Consider the following 13,752-nt stretch of genomic DNA (forward strand, 5'->3'; position numbering starts at 1 on the left):
GGTGTGCAATAAAATCTAGGTATCCTTTGGAGATTTTGTGTTGTAAACCAAAAAGTTGTTTTTGGACACTAGTGGGCCTAAAGAGCCAAATTGGGCTTGGATACCTTGGGGACTTGGAGGAGAAAACCAGAGGGTGGATTTGTGTATTTTATGATCCATTAGACCTATCAAACCTGTACAAGGCCTTGGGAAGCATATAAACCTGATTTGGAGGGGTGTGAGCCATTTGAGCACTTTTTGAGCATTTTGCCTGTGGGGTTGTTAATCCATAATTGGTGACTTTTGTGAAATGTCTCAATGGGGGGTTATGGGGAAGGAAACATATGTGTTGAGATGTTAGATTTGTTCTTGTAAGGTGTGAGGTCTGGTTGGGAGAACCTCTTTTTCATAAGAGTAGAAGGCAGGTGATTGAAGACTCATATCGGATCAACCGGTGAAACACTATGTTTCCTTAGGTGTAGGAGATCAGGGTTGTGCATCGGATCTGCAAGGGAAGACATGATGAGTTGCTGATACAAATATTGAAGGATATTTTTATCACTTTGACAAACTAGTTGATATGAGAACCGGTCAAATGGTGGAGAAGGAAATGTTGAGTAGTTGCAGACAGAGAGAGAAACCAAATTCAAGATGGAGAAAGGTGTTGCTATAGATATAGATAGATGGAGATTGTTGAAGGTTGATAACATGGTGTTATCAAGGTGACTACCGATAAGTATGTCCACCAGTAAAGCTGACAAGGTGCAGAAGTTAAAGGCTCCTATATGTTGAAGATGTGCATAAGGTAGATTGGCAAGAGTGCTGACCGGTTTATGTGTTCCACTCGAAAGAGAAGCAAAGTGCAAGGTTAAAGACAAACCAGTTAGGGTTTAACTGACAAGGCTTATGAGCCAGTAGATGAACCCAATTGTGTGGTTGGTTGGTGGTCTTTTCTGGACCAACATAAAAGACCTAGCCAAGGTGGATACCAACAAAGGTGCCACGTGAAGGTGAAGTGACATGCATGAATAGGTCAGTATGGTGTGTCGTTGAGGTTGTTGGCAGTTGGTCCAACATTTAAAGATTAATACAAAGCTCAAGGAATGATGGCCGATGATTGTGGCTCGAGATTAAGGAAACAACAGAGATCCAGTACAAACTAATCTTATAGATCAAAGTGGGTGAAAGAAACTGCATCACACATGTGATTGACTAGACACAAGGCCGAAACTCATGCTACAGATGGCTAAATATAGAAGACATGAATCACAAGGAAAATAGAATGATGATGCTCATTGATTGAGTGAAGATCATTAATAAAGGACATGATATCAGATTGGATATGATATATCACAATGATCAGAGAAGAGATATGATGGAGATTCAGTGCATGGTGAAAAACCTAGCACAAAATTTTTGAACTCACATTTAGACGGGAAAGTTTGGCTATAAGAATGCAAATTAAAGATGTAAATGGTTCTATTGCATGAGAGAGTGAGGCTAGTGAAGAGAGCCAACCATTCAAGTGCTCAAAGACAATTACAGAGGAGACTAAGTGTGTGAGAGAGAGAACTGGTTTGAAGAGTTCAACCGACAAGAGTGAGACAACCGACAGTTTGCCATTAAGTCTGATAGAGGAGTATACCTGTGGTGACTGAACCGGCAGAGAAGAGTCACAAAATATTGCAAAGAAGGTTGCAATGAAGAACTAGTAAGCAGTGAACCGGTAGTAATTAGATAGTAGACAACTAAGTGAGTGAAGAATACCGATGGTGGCTAGCAACAGTGTGATAGAAAGAAAAGAGAACCAACAGAGAACACAATCGGTAGAGAAGAAGAAGAGGCTAAACCGGTAAGTTTGAAGCAGAGTGTGAGTTGCAATATGAGATAAGATTGCAGCAATGAGAAGGTAAGAAGAGAACTGAAAGAGAATTGAATAGATTTGTATGAGAGTTACAAAATTCTTCTGTAACATGGAGATTATTTTTGTATTTGATATATGATCTTGTAATCACTAAGTTGGAGCTCGGTGTAGGGGTTGGTGCTCCTTGGGTTGGTTCCCTAAAGCAAGAGTGGTATTCCTTGGGTTGGTGCCCTAAATGTTGTAACCGAGGTTTTCATTGTGAGGTTGGATTCAAGCAATAGTCTCTAGTAGAATTTCTCATTGAGGTTTTTCCCATCTTGGGTTTTCATTGTACATCTAGTGTTGTGAGATGTCCCTTTTATGTGTGGTTACAATAGAGTCATTCTCCCATCTAATCAATATGTTTTCTTTATGTTAGATCAGTTAACCGATATATATACATAGGATAGAAAAGGGTTAAGTTTGGAAACTGGTAATTCACCCCCCCTCTCAATGGCATCTTGTGTTCAATAATTGGTATCGGAGTGTAGGTTCCTAGTTGATAAGATTTCTCTAGCTTGGGTAGATTCTGGTATTAGAACATAATTGTTTGTTTAGTGCCAATCCCTACTGCTGTATTTGATGGTTCAAATTTTTTGTTTGGAGTTTTAGGATGGAAGTCTACCCATCCTATTTAGGGTTTGATGTGTGGATGTCGGTTGTTAATGGCTACCATAGTCAAGTTAGTCCTCCCACCGATTTAGAAGCAAAAAGAAGATATTGGTGGAATGATGTAGCAATGAAGGCTATATTCTGTGGGCTCACAAATGATATCTCCTCAAAGGTGGATAGATACAAAAAAATAAAAAGTTTATGGGACAAATTAAAGAGGCTCTATGAAAACGAGCCTAGCACTACATAATAAGTTTGTGGAAGCAAGAAGGAAAATGCAACACATAGGCTTGCAGATGAAGATAGACGAGTCTGCAAAAACAACAACAACAACATTGTTGAAGAAGAAACCCACCTCTTCATGATTCAAGAATTAGAAGATGAGAGACACATCTGAGAATGATGATGCAGATTATTCGTACCGGAAAGATGTGTTTGGTAGTGATAGTGCAAGTGAAGAAGAAGATAAAGTAGAAGTTGATCTTGAAGGAGAACTTGTAAGTGCACTCCAAGAACTTAGTAGAGTGAGGAATGAATACACGTTATTCAAGACTATTGTAGTTGTGGAACAAAACCAGTTAATCAAATGCCTTGAAGAATCTGAGAAATGTATCTCTGAGTTGAAGACTCAACAAGAAGACACCAAGGAGTGTCAATGTAATGATCTAGCATCTGAGCTATAGGCCAAGGATAAAGAATATCAATAGATGGAAGGAGATATTGAGAATCTCCAAAATGAACTTGAGAAATGTCAGGATGAGGTCAAGGTGAGAATCTGGTTTGATGGCAACAGTGATTCCTTGGATAAAATACTAAAGAAGCAAAAGCATTCCAAGGATATCAGAGGCTTAGGTTGTGGTGTCAGTGAATGCTCCACTAGAAAGCATGTCCCTCACAATGAAATTCCATTTGTCTTGTCAAATTGAAATAACAAGGGACAGACCTTTACTGTCCAAATAATCCTCGGAAGAAGGTTTAACTAACCACAACTGGTGAAGACATGAAGCTAAGGATGAAGACTGGTGCTGCAAGAAGGAGCAACAAAGTAGATCCCAAAGGAAAAGGGAAGATGGGAGAAGGCAGCTTCACCAGAAGCAAGAACATAAGAAGACAACATAGAAGACCTCTTACTAGTAGAAGACAAGGAAATGATAACGGCCACAAGACAAATCATGTGTGGGAAAAGAAGGGATCAGATGGAAGAACCACATAAAGTGAACATCCCAGGATCCATCTTCAGAGAAGAAGACATGGACTTAATAAACCAGTAAGATCTCCACATGCATGGCAAAATAAATTTGTAAGTCATGTGCCATTATTTACCGGTTATTGCTTCTCATGCAAGGATTATGGCCATAGGGAAGTTGAATTCAAAAAGAGGTCTAGGAATAGACATAATGTTATTCCTAGAAATAACAATGTTATTCGACAAAGATATAATGGTTTTGGCCATAGAAACCTTGATTGCAATAAGATGAGATTGCAATCAATAGACAGCCAGTATAGTAGCTATGCTCAACATAGAAATGGATATAGAGCATATGGAAGTCACAAACAAAATGCTCTATGGAACAAAAGAAGAAGAGGTTTTGTTCCTACAAGATCAAGTGGTCCACCTGTTCCGATAGTTGGTTACAACAACATGTCTAGAAGAAGATAATCTAACCGGTTTGATAGAAGGTCCCCCATACATGCATATGGCAAGAACACTGTTTGCTTCTTCAGCAATGCCTCTGATAGTAATGCAGAATCCAGTAGAGAAAGGACCAGTCACCAAAAGAAGGTAAGACCCACTCCCAAGACAAAAAATGGGATGAAGAATGAGACCAAGCAAGTATGGAAGAAGAAGGAAGAAAGTTGGACCATCAACCAGCATTGTGCATTCAATGCACAAATGATACCTCCTAAGGCTTAAAGGAGATGAGGACCTTAAGGGGGTGTAGTACATTGATCATATCATTCACCCCCTCAGTGGAAGAGGAAAAATGGAAGACAGGTTGCTGCTGGTAAGAGAGAAGAAAATGAGATGACATATGTGTGTTGTGTCTGCCTTGGCTACAAACCTATAGATGAGATATGGATCAATGTTTCATGTGTCAATGGATGAAAAATTTGAAATTGGGATTGGAAGTAATTGATACAAGAAGACAAAAGTAAGAGGAAGATGCTCTGGTAGAGATGATGGACCGGTGCAGGTAACCGATATATGCATTATGTTACCGGTATGTATACTAACCGGTATTTGCAGGTTATGTAAGACAATGACGTCTAGGATCATTGCATTAACTCCGGTAGCATGGAATGAGGTGGTTATGTCTCAAGTGGTATTGAAAAAGACCTAAATGACATATGACGACCTGATAGTTGATCATGTATACATGCACCTTTTCGAGCTAACCGGTTTGACTTATGGCATGATAGTGATATTATATGGAATTGTGTACACCGAGGATCAATTTATATGCTATGGTGGAATTTGTAGAGTTGATAGATCATCATATTGATCACATATAAGCAACTCAACCGGTATAAGGGGTAGGTTGGCTCCGGTTTTGAATCTAACAGACAAATGAAGACCTGAGATGTATGACTTAGGGGGAGTTGACAACCATGTTGTTTGATTTGTATCAGAGTTGCTAGACACAGTTGGAGTGAAAACATTTATGGCTGTACTAGTATGTTTGTGTCTTTGGAAGTGTCCAGGGTTGTGAGATATTTCAATGTCTATCCAATTGAAATCACAATTGGACCACCAAGAATGTTGCTTGCAAAGAGGGAAAGTTACCTTCATAGGAGAACATGCATTTGGTATCGGAAGAGATACAATTGGTATTAATTGGTAGCACTCATAGTACAATCACATTTGATTCTTAAGAACAATTGGTATCAAATGGGAGTGTTGCATTCTGATCGATAGTTGGAGTGTGATTCCTTCATTTTAAATACTTCTGGTTGAGAAGTTGCTGAGAATGGTAGTCAAAAGGGAAGAAGTAACCAATAGAAAGGGGGAGAGACAATATTACAACACACACAGAAAAGGGTGAGAGAGTGTCTACAGTATACCGGATGTCAAGACCCTTTTCCATTTCTATCAAAGGGGGAGAGAGATCATGTGGTATGCCGAATACCACATGTGTTGACATCAATGCCAAAGGGGGAGATTCTTGGCATTGTGTTGTCATTGATGTCAACTAATATAGATTGGTATCGGTATAGAAGAAAAAATGGTATGGTAGAATAATTAATATGCAGTCATTGATGTCAATTGGTATTCATGAAGTGACCATCGATGAAGTGACATGTTGATGGTTGAAGAAGGCATAGTGATGCAAACAGGTAAGGTATGAATCCGGTATGAAAACATGGCATCAGAATTGATGAAGAGGCAAAATGATGACATTTGTAAGAGAGAAAGATGCTGGGATGTTGATTGTGATGAAGATACAAAATATTACAAAAATCACATCAACACTAGAGGGAAAGTATGTGCAAGCCACCGGTATGATCTTTGGATGTGAAACAAAATGACTCCCATAGGATAAAGATGCAGTCACCAAATGAAGATATGACTGACAGTGAGTGTGCCCAACCAGATCACATGTGCCTGTTTGAAGATATGCTTGCTCAAAGAGGGAAGCCATATTGGTGCACTGCAAGATGCAGATGAAAAGGATCCACTCCCATCGGTAAGTGGAGCTTATCTCCTATTATGCATGGAATGCATCATAGTCCTCCGAGACAAGACAAAAGAGTAGAAGGCAAGTGATTGAAGGCTCACACCGGATCAACCGGTGGAACACTAAGCTGCCTTAGGTGCATGAGATCAGGGTTGTGTACCAGATCGGCAAGGGAAGACATGATGAGTTGCTGGTATAGAGATTAAAGGGTTTGTTTGTCACTTTAACAAACTAGTTGATATGAGAACTAGTCAAATGATGAAGGCAAGGTTGAGTAGTTGCAGATAGAGAGAAAAACCGAATTGAAGATGGAGAAAGGTGTTGCCATAGATATAGACAGATAGATATTGTTGAAGGTTGATGACATGGTGTCATCAAGGTGACTATTGGTAAGTATGTCCACAAGTAAAGATGACAAGGTGCAGAAGTAAAAGGTTCCCATGTGTTGAAGATTTGCATAAGGTAGGTTGGAAAGAGTGCTAACTAGTTTAGGTGTTCCATCAGAAAGAGAATAAAAGTGCAAGGTTAAAGACAGACCAGTTAGGGTTTAACCAACAGGGTTTTTGAACTGATAGATGAACCCGGTTCTTTGGTTCATCAATGGTGTTATCTGGACTGATACAAAAGACCTAGCCAAGGTGGATGCCGACAAAGGTACCACGTGAAGGTGAAGTGGCATGCATAAATAGGTTGACGGGTGTGTCGGTGAGGTTGTTGGTGATTGGTCCAACATTTAAAGATGACTACAAAGCTTGAGGAATGATGGCAGAGGATTGCGGCTCGAGATCAACGAAACAATAGAGATCCAATACAGACTGATCTTGTAGATCTAAGTGGGTGAAGGAAACCACATCACACACATGATTGACTAGACGCAAGGCCGAAAATCATGCTATAGACAGCTAAAGATAGAAGATGTGAATCACAAAGAAAATAGGGCGATGCTCATTGATGGAGTGCAGATCATCAATCAAGGACATGATATTAGAATGGATATGATATGTCATAATGATCAGAGAAGAGATATGATTTAGATTTAGTGCATGGAGGAAACCCTAGCATGAAAATGTTTGAACTCACGTTTAGGTGAGAAAGTCTGGCTATAAGAATGTGAATCAACGATGTAAATGGTGTTGCTGCATGAGAGAGTGAGACTAGTGAAGAGAGCTAACCATTCAAGTGCTTAAATATAATTACAGAGGAGATTGAGTGTGTGTGAGAGAGAACTAGTTTGAAGAGTTCATCCGACAAGAGTGAGACAACCGGTAGTCTGCCATTAAGTCTGATAGAGGAGTACATCAGTGGTAACTAAACTGATAGAGGAGAGTTATAGAATATTGCATAGAAGGTTGCAGTGAAGAACCGGTAAGCTATGAACCGATAGTAATCAGATAGTAGACAACTAGTTGAGTGAAGAAGATCGGTGGTGGCTAGAAGCAGTGTGCAAGAGAGAAAAGAGAACCAACAAAGAGCTAAACCAGTAGAGAAGAAGAAGAGGATAAATCGGTAAGGTTGAAGAAAAGTGTGAGTTGCAGCAGGAGATAAGATTGCAGCAATGAGAAGGTGAGCAAAGAATTGGCAAAGAATTGAAGAGATTTCCATGAGAGTTACAAAGTTATTTTGTAACAAGGAGATTACTTTTATATTTGATATATGATATTGTAATTATTGAGTTGGAGCTCCGTGTAGGGGTTGGTGTTCCTTGGGTTGGTGACCTAAAGCAGGAGTGGTATTCCTTGGGTTGGTGCCCTAAATGTTGTAACCGAGGTTGGATTGGAGTAGTAGTCTCCAACAAAATTTCTCACCGAGGTTTTTCCCATCTTGGGTTTTCCTCGTACATCTGGTGTTGTGAGATGTCCGTTTTATATGTGGTTGCATTAGTTTCATTCTCCCATCTAACCAGTATGTCTTCTTTATGTTAGATCTGTTAAACGATATATACACATAGGATAGGAAAGGGTTAAGTTTGGAAACTACTGATTCACTCCCCCTCTCAGTGGCATCTTGTGTTCAACATGATGATATGATGAATCAATTAGAATCCATACAACTACTGAGAGGGAGGGGGAGGGGGGGCGAATCAATAGATAGAAAATTGACGAAACTTTCACCAAACTCAAAAACAATTTCACAAGTCAATCTCTGAACTAACTGGTTCAAACACTAAACTACAAACTGCAATGGCAGTGACAGTTTTACCGGTTGACTGACATACAAAAATAATAGTATAACTGATCTGAAACTCCCAAACCATTTAACCAAAACATCATAATACTTTACTAACAATAGTAAAAGCACATTTTAGATTGCTACCGATCATCTTAACATAATTAAATGGATTTAAAAATTAAGAAAATTAACCATATCAAACATAACCACAAAAACCATTCACCACTTGACACAATGATTTTTGATGTGGAAACCCAAATGGGAAAAACCATGGTGGGGATGAATACCCACAAGTATTCTGAATTCTTCTGAAGTTCACCCTGTTAGGAACCAAGCTTGTTAAAGCTTTACAAAATGTTGTGTTAGGAACAAATCCTGTTAGGGACCACCCAGTTAAGGGATTGACTATAATGCCCTGTTATAAGAAATACCCTGTTGGGAGTAACCTCGATAGAGGATTTGAAATCCAAGCTAATGGATCACCTAGTTAGAGGATTTAGAAAGCACTAAGCTTGTTAAAGCTTACCTAGTTAAGGGATTTGACTGTTGTAATTGTTAGAGAACAACAAGGGGTTTGCTGATCTGGTATATAGCACTACTTTGATTGATCAGATCCTTTTCATGCTCCTATCTACCTTCACACATGCTGCAAATACACCTTCTGGTTCGACAATCAATCACACTGACACTTAACCAAAATTGCCAACACTACAACAAAACAACTCATCGACCTTATAAAAAAAACAATAGGTCAGTAACACATCACAAACCCAAGATCTCATAGGGTTAAAGTATGACTGCTAGATTACATATAAATCATTGCACACTATTCAAGACAACCTCAATTGCTCCTTGATCACTGCTTCATTGAATCCCATAACTCATCACATGGTTGCCTCTTCATGCAATGTATTCGCTCATTCCCAAGATAAAATCATTATTTTTACGCACCAAAAACCATTTGAAACTCATCACATACAACATGCATACATGGCATAATCATTACCATTCACCATTTGATCGTAAATCAATACAACCGATTCACCAAGCTCTATCGGTTAGGGTTTGACACATCAACATGTAGGGTTACCGGTTGATCTTACTGCTTTTCAAGTAATACCGGTTGCAAAACAACGTCATTACCAGTTACAATTGATATCAATGACAACACAATAGTTCATCAATGCAATCTTCAATCAAATTCCAACACAACAAAGTTCCTGAAAAATGGCTAGCAAATTTACTATATCTATCTAAAACAATGTTCAAAGGTAAACCATGGATTCTTACCACCTTCTTGAAGAAAAAACCAACAATATATGATTTAGTGCTCTTACATGGTATGAAGTGTGCCATTTTCAAAAACCTGTCTACAACAACATAAATAGAATCAAATCCTGTAGGTGTTCTAGGTAAGCCAAGTACAAAATCCATACCTGTAGACTCCCATGACCTACTTGGAATTGTTAAAGGCTGATAAAGACATGCATTTGTGTTAGTTCCTTTGGGCCTTTGACAAATAACACACCTTTCAACAAAATTTCTTACATCACTTTGCATTTTAGGCCAATAATAGTGCCTTCTTAGCTACTCCAAGGTCTTTTCTAGACCAAAATGACCTGCAAGACTACCATTGTGATTGTCCTTGATTAAATTATCTGTCATAGAACATTTGGGCACACACAATTGAGCCCCTTTGAAAAATAAACCTTCTTGAATAAAAAAATCAGAATTATCATCATGATAGACACCGTTAGATTATTTACAAGAAGCATAAATATCCTTGAAATCAGTGCCATTATCATACATACCCTTGAAATATTCTATACCAACACTCTCCAACTTGATCTCTTGAATCATCATTTCCCTTATACTCAATGCATCCACAACCTTGTTGGACTACCCCTTATTGTGCTTGATAGTGAAAGTGAAGCTTTGTAGATACTCCACTCATTTCACATGCCTGTGGATGAGCTTATCTCGACTACTCAAAAACTGAAGTGCATGATTGTCAGTATAAATAATAAACTCTGTAAGAAGAAGACAGTGTCTCCATTTTTTCAAAGCTTGAACCATAACATACATTTCTAAATAAAAAAATGAATACTTCTTCTTAGCATCATTTAGTTTTTCACTAAAGAAGGCAACCAACCTATTTTCTTGGCTAAGGATAGCCCCTATAGCATAACCACTTGCATCACATTCAATGGTGAAAACTTTATTAAAATCAGGTAAAGAAAGGATAGGCTGATCTAGAACCTTATCAGTGGACAAATGAGAGAGGGTGGGGGGAGGTGAATGAGATGTCAACATATTATTAAACTTTAAGCACACAAAACCTTTTACCAGAATAGCAGATATAACAATTAAGCATAAACATAAATCATAGAATAATTACCAACCATCCATAACACATAACACCATAATTTGTATGTGGGAAACCTAGTAAAGGGAAAAACCATGGTAGGAAGCCTACCTACAGTTAGATAATACTTTTGTAGCAAGTATGTGATTACTATAAGAGGGTCCTGCACATGCAGGAAGACCGTCAACCTAGAGCACACTGCTCAACACAAAAGGAGCCTCATTGACTACAAAATAAATCTAGACTAAAATTCATAAAGATGAATGAACTGTAAGAATAGAATCTTCTATGCCCGAGTACAGTTTCGGTTAAGCTCAATACTGAAGGTCTTAAACCTCTTTTACAAACCCAATTCAATCACCTATGATTGACCAAAACCTCTCTGCATATGATTACAACTTTATTCACACACAGATAATCTCATAACCTTGACCTACCACATATATGATTTACAAAGAGATCTTACAATATATTTATACCAACCTGAGACCTAAAAAATTAAGTTGGCCACCTAAAAGATAATACAATAAATCCGTTAGATAATCTAGCAAACAAATGCTAAACCAAGCCGGCTTAAGACCAAAACAACATAAACCAAACAATAAATCCATCCAGTTATGCATCGAGAGCATCAACCAACACGTTACATAAACCAGACCATAACAACAAAATAACCACCAGACCCAAAATAGGTTGCCATAAGCTAAATGAAACACCATGATGAACTGGAACATGAATGTGATAACCATCAGCATCCTGATAACCTTCTAGAAGCTACACCAACACCACTTATCAGATTCACCAAAATATTTTCATCCAAGTGCTGCCAGTAAAACCATTACCTATGACCAAAAGGATTACTAGAATTATGATAGCATCCAGATCATCAAATCTCGAACCAACTAAACGTGATACACATCAAGAACACATGAATAACCAATTCCAACAACTAGACCAAAATCAGAGCCGAATCTCCAGATCAACATGATGATCCAACCACTCTATCGGAAGCCGATAGAGAACAAAACAACTAGTGTTGACATCAATGACAAACATCAATGCAACACATAATCAATTCCTCCAAATTTCCAACAATCTCTCCCTTTGGCATTGATAACAACACTAGATGTAAAAAACGTCCAAGTGCCAAGAAGTTACAAACAAGTCTCCCCCAAAGGAAGACATCCAACAATATCCCCAAAATGACATGATAATGAAGTTACAAACCAACAGACCAAACTCCCCCTGTGAATGATATCCTTGTTAAGCTCTATTTTTCACATAAATATCTCTCCCCCTTTGATGGAAATGCCAAAAATCTAACATAAACATCAAAGAAAATTCATTAAACCTCTGAACCACATAGCTGACTACTCCCCCTGAGTAGTAGCACCAACACATCAATCTGAAATGAATGATAGTTTTGATAATGCATGCCAGACAGATGCCAATCCACATCACTCAAGTCTCTACCCGAAGAGGCAGAAACTCCCAATCTGTCTTTAAAGTACTCAAATGCTTTCTTAGGAAAAGGTTTAGTGAAGATATCCACAATCTTCCCTTTAGTGTTCATATAAACCAGTCTGACTTCATTTGTTTCCACCTTCTCCTTCAGAAAATTATATTTGATAGAAATGTGCTTAGTCTTAGAATAAAATACTGGATTCTTTGATATGCTAATAGAAACATAGTTATCATAGTGAATAACTATCATTTCATTGCAATCCACCCTTATATCCTTAAACATTTGCTTCATCCATAGAACTTGTGTACAATTAGTAGCAACAACAACATACTCAACTTCAACAGTAGATAAAAAAGTACATGGCTATTTCTTGCTGATCCATGAAACAAGTTTCTTTCCAAGAAAGAAATCTCCACCGGCTATGCTCTTCTGGTCATCAACATCTCCAGCCCAGTCAACATCTCTATATGAACATAGTGTAAATTCATCATTTTTTGGATACCACAAACAATACTAAGTTATTCCTTGCAAATATCTGAAAATCCTTTTCACCGCACTCTCATGATTCTCTGTAGGATTACTCTGATATGTTGATACAATACAAACTGCATTCATTATATCCGGTCTAGTCCGAATCAGATATAATAGACCACCAATCATATATTTATACCTTGTAGGATTTACCGGAGCCGATACATCATTCTTTGTCAATTTCTCACTTTTAACTATAGGGGTACCAATCGATTTGGAATTTTCCTTACCAATTTTCTTCAACAACTCTCTAACATACTTAGTTTGACAGATGAAATACCTTTATCATTCTAAGTAATCTGCAAACCTAAGAAAAATTTCATCTCCCCAATCATAGACATTTCAAAATCATTCTTCATATTTTCGGAGAATTCCCTACATAGCTTATCCTCACCTCCAAAAATAATATCATCAACAAAGACTTCAACAATCAATATGTCATCATCAATGATCTTATAATATAAGTTACAATTAGCATTACCTTTAGTGAAACCAAGCTTTAAAAGATATTTGTCCAATATAACATACCAAGCTCTAGGGGCTTGTTTCAATCCATATAAAGCTTTCCTTAGCCATCAAACCATTTTTTTGTCATCTGAAAGTGAAAATCCATCAGGTTGCTCAATGCAAACTTAGTCTTCAAGATCTCCATTAAAAAATGCACACTTAACATCTATTTGATAAACCTTGTATTTCGTATGGGCAGCATAAGAAAGAAATAATCTCACAACTTCAATCCTAGCTACCAGAGAAAAAGTCTCATCATAATCAATTCATTCCTTTTGAGAATATAGTTTACATACCAATCTAGCCTTATTCCTCACAACTTGTCCATCCTCATTCATTTTACTCCTAAAAACCCATTTAGTTCCAATAACATTCTTATTTTTTACTTAGGGGAACTAAAGTCCATGTGTTGTTCTTTTCAATCTGATCTAATTTCTCTTCCATAGCTTTCATCCAACATCCATCTTTACAAGCTTCAATAACTAATACCGTTTCAACTTGAAAAATTAAACATACCTCATTAGTTGTTAACCTTCTTCTTGTC

Source organism: Cryptomeria japonica, chromosome 10 (genome assembly GCF_030272615.1).
Source record: "Cryptomeria japonica chromosome 10, Sugi_1.0, whole genome shotgun sequence".
Classification (NCBI taxonomy): domain Eukaryota; kingdom Viridiplantae; phylum Streptophyta; class Pinopsida; order Cupressales; family Cupressaceae; genus Cryptomeria; species Cryptomeria japonica.